Source organism: Physella acuta, unplaced genomic scaffold (genome assembly GCF_028476545.2).
Source record: "Physella acuta isolate Inbredline_101_S28 unplaced genomic scaffold, ASM2847654v3 ptg000073l, whole genome shotgun sequence".
NCBI lineage: Eukaryota > Metazoa > Mollusca > Gastropoda > Physidae > Physella > Physella acuta.
The window spans coordinates 1-11,140 of NW_026731593.1; positions in this window are offsets into that span (position 1 = coordinate 1).

Consider the following 11,140-nt stretch of genomic DNA (forward strand, 5'->3'; position numbering starts at 1 on the left):
ATCTATCTATCTATCTATCTATCTATCTATCTATCTATCTATCTATCTATCTATCTATCTATCTATCTATCTATCTATCTATCTATCTATCTATCTATCTATCTATCTATCTATCTATCTATCTATCTATCTATCTATCTATCTATCTATCTATCTATCTATCTATCTATCTATCTATCTATCTATCTATCTATCTATCTATCTATCTATCTATCTATCTATCTATCTATCTATCTATCTATCTATCTATCTATCTATCTATCTATCTATCTATCTATCTATCTATCTATCTATCTATCTATCTATCTATCTATCTATCTATCTATCTATCTATCTATCTATCTATCTATCTATCTATCTATCTATCTATCTATCTATCTATCTATCTATCTATCTATCTATCTATCTATCTATCTATCTATCTATCTATCTATCTATCTATCTATCTATCTATCTATCTATCTATCTATCTATCTATCTATCTATCTATCTATCTATCTATCTATCTATCTATCTATCTATCTATCTATCTATCTATCTATCTATCTATCTATCTATCTATCTATCTATCTATCTATCTATCTATCTATCTATCTATCTATCTATCTATCTATCTATCTATCTATCTATCTATCTATCTATCTATCTATCTATCTATCTATCTATCTATCTATCTATCTATCTATCTATCTATCTATCTATCTATCTATCTATCTATCTATCTATCTATCTATCTATCTATCTATCTATCTATCTATCTATCTATCTATCTATCTATCTATCTATCTATCTATCTATCTATCTATCTATCTATCTATCTATCTATCTATCTATCTATCTATCTATCTATCTATCTATCTATCTATCTATCTATCTATCTATCTATCTATCTATCTATCTATCTATCTATCTATCTATCTATCTATCTATCTATCTATCTATCTATCTATCTATCTATCTATCTATCTATCTATCTATCTATCTATCTATCTATCTATCTATCTATCTATCTATCTATCTATCTATCTATCTATCTATCTATCTATCTATCTATCTATCTATCTATCTATCTATCTATCTATCTATCTATCTATCTATCTATCTATCTATCTATCTATCTATCTATCTATCTATCTATCTATCTATCTATCTATCTATCTATCTATCTATCTATCTATCTATCTATCTATCTATCTATCTATCTATCTATCTATCTATCTATCTATCTATCTATCTATCTATCTATCTATCTATCTATCTATCTATCTATCTATCTATCTATCTATCTATCTATCTATCTATCTATCTATCTATCTATCTATCTATCTATCTATCTATCTATCTATCTATCTATCTATCTATCTATCTATCTATCTATCTATCTATCTATCTATCTATCTATCTATCTATCTATCTATCTATCTATCTATCTATCTATCTATCTATCTATCTATCTATCTATCTATCTATCTATCTATCTATCTATCTATCTATCTATCTATCTATCTATCTATCTATCTATCTATCTATCTATCTATCTATCTATCTATCTATCTATCTATCTATCTATCTATCTATCTATCTATCTATCTATCTATCTATCTATCTATCTATCTATCTATCTATCTATCTATCTATCTATCTATCTATCTATCTATCTATCTATCTATCTATCTATCTATCTATCTATCTATCTATCTATCTATCTATCTATCTATCTATCTATCTATCTATCTATCTATCTATCTATCTATCTATCTATCTATCTATCTATCTATCTATCTATCTATCTATCTATCTATCTATCTATCTATCTATCTATCTATCTATCTATCTATCTATCTATCTATCTATCTATCTATCTATCTATCTATCTATCTATCTATCTATCTATCTATCTATCTATCTATCTATCTATCTATCTATCTATCTATCTATCTATCTATCTATCTATCTATCTATCTATCTATCTATCTATCTATCTATCTATCTATCTATCTATCTATCTATCTATCTATCTATCTATCTATCTATCTATCTATCTATCTATCTATCTATCTATCTATCTATCTATCTATCTATCTATCTATCTATCTATCTATCTATCTATCTATCTATCTATCTATCTATCTATCTATCTATCTATCTATCTATCTATCTATCTATCTATCTATCTATCTATCTATCTATCTATCTATCTATCTATCTATCTATCTATCTATCTATCTATCTATCTATCTATCTATCTATCTATCTATCTATCTATCTATCTATCTATCTATCTATCTATCTATCTATCTATCTATCTATCTATCTATCTATCTATCTATCTATCTATCTATCTATCTATCTATCTATCTATCTATCTATCTATCTATCTATCTATCTATCTATCTATCTATCTATCTATCTATCTATCTATCTATCTATCTATCTATCTATCTATCTATCTATCTATCTATCTATCTATCTATCTATCTATCTATCTATCTATCTATCTATCTATCTATCTATCTATCTATCTATCTATCTATCTATCTATCTATCTATCTATCTATCTATCTATCTATCTATCTATCTATCTATCTATCTATCTATCTATCTATCTATCTATCTATCTATCTATCTATCTATCTATCTATCTATCTATCTATCTATCTATCTATCTATCTATCTATCTATCTATCTATCTATCTATCTATCTATCTATCTATCTATCTATCTATCTATCTATCTATCTATCTATCTATCTATCTATCTATCTATCTATCTATCTATCTATCTATCTATCTATCTATCTATCTATCTATCTATCTATCTATCTATCTATCTATCTATCTATCTATCTATCTATCTATCTATCTATCTATCTATCTATCTATCTATCTATCTATCTATCTATCTATCTATCTATCTATCTATCTATCTATCTATCTATCTATCTATCTATCTATCTATCTATCTATCTATCTATCTATCTATCTATCTATCTATCTATCTATCTATCTATCTATCTATCTATCTATCTATCTATCTATCTATCTATCTATCTATCTATCTATCTATCTATCTATCTATCTATCTATCTATCTATCTATCTATCTATCTATCTATCTATCTATCTATCTATCTATCTATCTATCTATCTATCTATCTATCTATCTATCTATCTATCTATCTATCTATCTATCTATCTATCTATCTATCTATCTATCTATCTATCTATCTATCTATCTATCTATCTATCTATCTATCTATCTATCTATCTATCTATCTATCTATCTATCTATCTATCTATCTATCTATCTATCTATCTATCTATCTATCTATCTATCTATCTATCTATCTATCTATCTATCTATCTATCTATCTATCTATCTATCTATCTATCTATCTATCTATCTATCTATCTATCTATCTATCTATCTATCTATCTATCTATCTATCTATCTATCTATCTATCTATCTATCTATCTATCTATCTATCTATCTATCTATCTATCTATCTATCTATCTATCTATCTATCTATCTATCTATCTATCTATCTATCTATCTATCTATCTATCTATCTATCTATCTATCTATCTATCTATCTATCTATCTATCTATCTATCTATCTATCTATCTATCTATCTATCTATCTATCTATCTATCTATCTATCTATCTATCTATCTATCTATCTATCTATCTATCTATCTATCTATCTATCTATCTATCTATCTATCTATCTATCTATCTATCTATCTATCTATCTATCTATCTATCTATCTATCTATCTATCTATCTATCTATCTATCTATCTATCTATCTATCTATCTATCTATCTATCTATCTATCTATCTATCTATCTATCTATCTATCTATCTATCTATCTATCTATCTATCTATCTATCTATCTATCTATCTATCTATCTATCTATCTATCTATCTATCTATCTATCTATCTATCTATCTATCTATCTATCTATCTATCTATCTATCTATCTATCTATCTATCTATCTATCTATCTATCTATCTATCTATCTATCTATCTATCTATCTATCTATCTATCTATCTATCTATCTATCTATCTATCTATCTATCTATCTATCTATCTATCTATCTATCTATCTATCTATCTATCTATCTATCTATCTATCTATCTATCTATCTATCTATCTATCTATCTATCTATCTATCTATCTATCTATCTATCTATCTATCTATCTATCTATCTATCTATCTATCTATCTATCTATCTATCTATCTATCTATCTATCTATCTATCTATCTATCTATCTATCTATCTATCTATCTATCTATCTATCTATCTATCTATCTATCTATCTATCTATCTATCTATCTATCTATCTATCTATCTATCTATCTATCTATCTATCTATCTATCTATCTATCTATCTATCTATCTATCTATCTATCTATCTATCTATCTATCTATCTATCTATCTATCTATCTATCTATCTATCTATCTATCTATCTATCTATCTATCTATCTATCTATCTATCTATCTATCTATCTATCTATCTATCTATCTATCTATCTATCTATCTATCTATCTATCTATCTATCTATCTATCTATCTATCTATCTATCTATCTATCTATCTATCTATCTATCTATCTATCTATCTATCTATCTATCTATCTATCTATCTATCTATCTATCTATCTATCTATCTATCTATCTATCTATCTATCTATCTATCTATCTATCTATCTATCTATCTATCTATCTATCTATCTATCTATCTATCTATCTATCTATCTATCTATCTATCTATCTATCTATCTATCTATCTATCTATCTATCTATCTATCTATCTATCTATCTATCTATCTATCTATCTATCTATCTATCTATCTATCTATCTATCTATCTATCTATCTATCTATCTATCTATCTATCTATCTATCTATCTATCTATCTATCTATCTATCTATCTATCTATCTATCTATCTATCTATCTATCTATCTATCTATCTATCTATCTATCTATCTATCTATCTATCTATCTATCTATCTATCTATCTATCTATCTATCTATCTATCTATCTATCTATCTATCTATCTATCTATCTATCTATCTATCTATCTATCTATCTATCTATCTATCTATCTATCTATCTATCTATCTATCTATCTATCTATCTATCTATCTATCTATCTATCTATCTATCTATCTATCTATCTATCTATCTATCTATCTATCTATCTATCTATCTATCTATCTATCTATCTATCTATCTATCTATCTATCTATCTATCTATCTATCTATCTATCTATCTATCTATCTATCTATCTATCTATCTATCTATCTATCTATCTATCTATCTATCTATCTATCTATCTATCTATCTATCTATCTATCTATCTATCTATCTATCTATCTATCTATCTATCTATCTATCTATCTATCTATCTATCTATCTATCTATCTATCTATCTATCTATCTATCTATCTATCTATCTATCTATCTATCTATCTATCTATCTATCTATCTATCTATCTATCTATCTATCTATCTATCTATCTATCTATCTATCTATCTATCTATCTATCTATCTATCTATCTATCTATCTATCTATCTATCTATCTATCTATCTATCTATCTATCTATCTATCTATCTATCTATCTATCTATCTATCTATCTATCTATCTATCTATCTATCTATCTATCTATCTATCTATCTATCTATCTATCTATCTATCTATCTATCTATCTATCTATCTATCTATCTATCTATCTATCTATCTATCTATCTATCTATCTATCTATCTATCTATCTATCTATCTATCTATCTATCTATCTATCTATCTATCTATCTATCTATCTATCTATCTATCTATCTATCTATCTATCTATCTATCTATCTATCTATCTATCTATCTATCTATCTATCTATCTATCTATCTATCTATCTATCTATCTATCTATCTATCTATCTATCTATCTATCTATCTATCTATCTATCTATATATTTTCTATTTATATTATATAAAAATAAAAGTCAAATGAGGTTTGATACCCAGAGTACTCAAGTAGCTGTACTGTCACTTGTTATCTGTTTACTTAGCGTCCAGTCAAGGGTGTCTGGGGTACTACTTGATTCAACGGTAAAACTGCACCAGGCTCATCCACCGGAGCCCTGACGTTTAAGTTACCAGGAGCTTTTGTGTAATTATGCACCAAAAGTACAAAATAAAAGATAAATTCAATAGTGAAATACTTTTAACCCCTTAACGCCGATAGTCGCGATTTCGCAACATATCGATTTTTCGCATAGCATATGCGCATAGGTACATTTATCCTTATGCTACCGGTCGTTGTTTATCTGGTACATCCATACTGTAGTATCGGTACCAATGGTCACGTTGTCAAGACGAAATTTATGACTTACATTGGCTGCTATTACTAAATAGGTGGTCCGTTTTCGCTACAAAAAAATACTACTATCTTTATTATTCACTCTTTTATGTATATAAACAGTATAAATCACAAATGGAAATAATTTAGGAACTGATATTCTGATTACGGTTTGTCGCTTTTTCGCGACAGCCGGCGAAAAGACATGCAATGGTACGTGGGTGCCAAGCAGGTATAACGAAATAAGATGCCTCGCCATGCTGTTTTTCTTCAAGTGTGATTATAAATAAGTAAAGGATTTACAAAATAGTCTTCGCATATATATATATATATAAAACGACACTTTAGAACGTTAGGGTTCATGCGGCAGGTGAAGTAGAGTTTAGCTGTTTTATTGACCTTGGTGTATGGAAAGAGAGAGAGAGAGAGCGATAATGGAATAATATGAAAATGCTGCTGTATATAATATAACGAATTTAGCTCTGAAATATTATTGTAAAATATTAAGAGAACATAAAAATAGATTAGACAACAGGAAGTGAGGTAGTGGACCACTATCCTCGATACCCTCAAATATAAGCTTTCACAGTGACATTGACAATAACAATGAGCCTTGTCCTAAATATCGTGATAAATACAGTTAGGTTGAGTACTGAGGGAAGTACCCACTGCAGTACTATTGAGTACCCACATCACGGGCATTATACTGGTATTTGATACCGACGGCAGTGTTATTGAGTACCCACATCGTCAGCACTGAGTACCAACATCAGTAACACTAAGCACCCACGGATTCACACTAAGTACCCACAGCAGTGCTACTGAGTACCCACTGCTAAGTACCCAAAGCAATGTTATCGATTACTAACAGCGTTAGCGCTGATTACCACCAATAGTGACACCAAGAACCGACTGCAGAAACACTGAGTATCCACAGCTTCAACAATGAATACCCACAGCTTCAACACTCAGAACCCACTGTTTCAGCACTGAATACCCATAGCAGTGGCAATGTGTATCTACAGCACTGTCATTGGTTATCCATAGCAGTATCATTCAAATACAACAACACAGCACTTTGTATCAAAATCAGAAACATTGGATACCATCAACAACAGCAGTGAGTACTCACACCAGTGACACTAAGTACCCACATTAGTAACAATAAATACCCACAGCTGCATCGAGCATTGAAGAATATACAACGGCTGGACAGTATTTGTTCACGTGCTTTGTGTGAATAGCAAATATAGGTCAAATGAGAAATTTGCTTCATTATCAGTTGACCCTGAAATGGAGTTCACGAAAAGGACGTAACCAGGGACAACTAAGGCCATACACATTGAGGAAGTCCTTTTATATGTAGTGTGTTACTGTAGTGTAGTAGAACCACGACTGCAATGTTTCAAAGTACCCGAATAACTAAAACTATAGTTTTCATGAATTTTACAAGTGAGTCTACATCTCCTTGCATGTCCATATGTGTATTTTGTGATATTCTATTGTTTGTGTGTGGATATTTAGAGAAACACGTGTCAGTAAAAATTACCCGGTCTAAAACATTTAATTACTGTTTGGTCCATAAAAGAACGATGTCGTGAATTCGGGACATGCTGTAATTAGCATCAAAAGTGTTTCCAAATTTCAAAACAACTCTATACTTCAAATTCAGTGTCAGTATTATGAGAGAAAATCAGCACAAATATTTTTTACACGCTTGGAACATAATTCCGGCATTAAGGGGTTAAATAAATAAAAATACATGCTTTGTCACTTCTCATCTAGTAAATGTATTCAAAACTCCTTTCTTTTTGGTTATTTAAATAGTAGTTCATTATGATAATTATTTAAAGAAAATCTATAACTTGTTATTAAAATGTTTTTATGCAATGTTTATACACATGGAATTTTCTTTTTAATTGCTTGATAACTGTTCGCGTTTTTAAAACAAGTATCTTTATTTCTTAATAATGATAGCTGTTGGAAACTGAGATTTCATTTCTGTTGTTTTTAACAAGAAGAATTAATGATGTACATTTTTATACAATTATTTATCACATTAATAATCTTCACATTTTTCAATAAGAAACGTGTTGAAGATAAACATAAATAAGAGAGTGTAACAAAAAGCTGTGGGTGAATAATCAATTAAATGGTGTAAACTTTATTGAACGATAAATTAAAGGTATAAAACAAAGTATAACTGATTGATATTATCAAAATAAAATTATTTTCACAGAGGCGACAAAATGTCGAGTATAACCCGATGTAATAACTGAGGTTGTCACCTTACCCCCTTTAACAATTCTATACTTACCATTCTTTATCAAATCTTTGCAATTTCCTCAACCCTACCTCACAAAGATGTCATCCGGTGCTGACCTCAACTCCCGACCCGCCTACTGATCTTACTCTATGCATTCTCATAATAAAACTAATTAATCCACATACAATATTTAATCATTCAACAATTGCATCACCAGTACTGCAATTAGTTTAAACACATACACACAATTAAACAACTAAAAATATAAAATTTGCAAACAAGCAAAACACGAAACACATAAAAACACTAAAAAACAACTTCCTAAAATAGTCATTTAAAAAGAGGATCAAACAAACCTAAACATACACAGGTTCTTTAGTTTTTAAAGTTAGAACTTAATAAGTATTGTTGTCACATCAGTCTTCAATCCCACACTGGACAGACGGCACCTCCAAGCAATGTTACATAATCACCTAAAGCTACTTCACCTTTTTTTGTGGCCACCTCTTCCTATTGTGAAAATATCGTTTCAGTAGCTGTACGATAACCAACTAATAATATCAACATATTGTGGTTTTACTGGAACATAGAATTCTGAGAATCCGACCTGTACGGTTTTTGATAAATAATAGAGTGTTTTATTTCCTTTACATGATTCCAGTTTAGAGCCTGAAATATCTTGTTCATTATTTTTTAATATTACAGTTTTGTTGGAAGTACTAAAAAAATATACACAGGCATGTAACCCTTAAAAACTTGCCATTATATATAAAGTCACATGCACCTTAAAAGCTATATTTAGTTGAATTCCACTCAATAAATTTGCAATTAGTTTAGTCATTATGTATTTAGTAAAAATAAAATATAACTGAAAAGGTAAATCTAGGGAAACAAATACAACAAAAAAAGCTGCATAACGTTACCCAACGCCACAAAACACAGCCCTCAACCCAACTCCTAACGCTTTTACAAAACGAAATAACTATTCGTTAACATTACTTTGTACTTATTTTTAGGCAGGCACCAATTCATCTTTCTGTAGTGTAATTGGTATAAAATTTGAACATGTTTCATCAGTCCCCCAGTGTTTTATAAAGTTAAAGTACTCTTTAAACGAAGACATTTTTATTTGTTGAGCCGGCTCTTTGGTGGGGTTACAACCAAATATGGTCAACTTTTTCTTGTATGTCAATGCACCGTACAACTTTCTCTTAATTGTCCATAACCTTCCCAACAAAATGAATGTGACTTTTTCAACTAAACAGTTTATAATCCACAAATCTCCAACAGTTTGTAATACGTAAGTATTGTTGTCATCACTGAAACTTATTATCTGTTCAGCTGGTCCATTCAATTGTTCTAATTCTGTTAATTTTTTTGTTAGAATATCCAGTTGATGAACTGCAGTTTTCTCTTCACCTTTGACAGTAACAGAACTGAAAATCAGAATCATTCTCTGATAATGTATAGCTTGTTGTACTTTGATTGTCTCTGGTAACTTTGTAAATTCTTCAACTTTTGGTTTCCGAGATTTAGGGAATATTTGATATATTTCAGTAGAACGTTTACTAAGAATAAAGATAATCTGTTCATATGGCACTAAAATTAACTGCCGTCCTGGTATCTCAGTAATTTTGTTCCATGCATTTACACAAAAAACATACAGACAGCTGTTTGTTTGAGATTCGTCTTTAACACCACTGGCGTACAAATAAGAGTCAAACACAACTAAAGTCACGTCTAGTGATAAATCGGTACAGCCTATACTTTTGTAAAGCTTATCTTCAAATGCATGTATGTAATAAAATATTCCTCTTTCTATATGATACTCAACACCGTAATGCTCCCATTCACTACGGGCTCGATGTATGGCACTTGTTCGCCATTGTCCGTGGTTATAATGTGTTGTCTTATACAATACCGCATCCATTAAAATATCTCTAGCTTTAGTGTTGTTGATAATCAATCGATGTTTTAGCAGATCTTTCAGAAGTGATGTACTTACAAGACACGTCCTCACTGACTTCAATAATGTTGTCAAGGCTTGAGTTCTCTGATTTATTTTATTGAACATTTGTTTATTGGCTGCATGAAGACTTTTACAAGATTCATCATTTGAACTATTTGTAGTGTTATTTTTATTGTCGGTGAAAACTTCTTCATATTCAACACTGCATTTCTCTTCAGACCTGTACTCAACCCACTTTAACACTGTTTGTAGGACCCAGTCTTCGTTTTCTACTTTTAGATCCCGTGAATCAATCAATTCATTGAAATCTTTAACTTCGAGCTCCATTATAAGCTTGTCGTTCATAAGTATGCCAAAGTTGTTTAACATGAAAGATTTTGAAGCATTCAACACTTTTTCGGATTTAAAAGCTTTAGCTGTATTCACAACGTTTTCAATGTTTTCAACAGAAATGGCCTTTGCAGCGAAATCCTCACAGTTTTGCACAATAAAATCTATCTGTAGTTGATCCGCTGCTTTCCATATGTCTA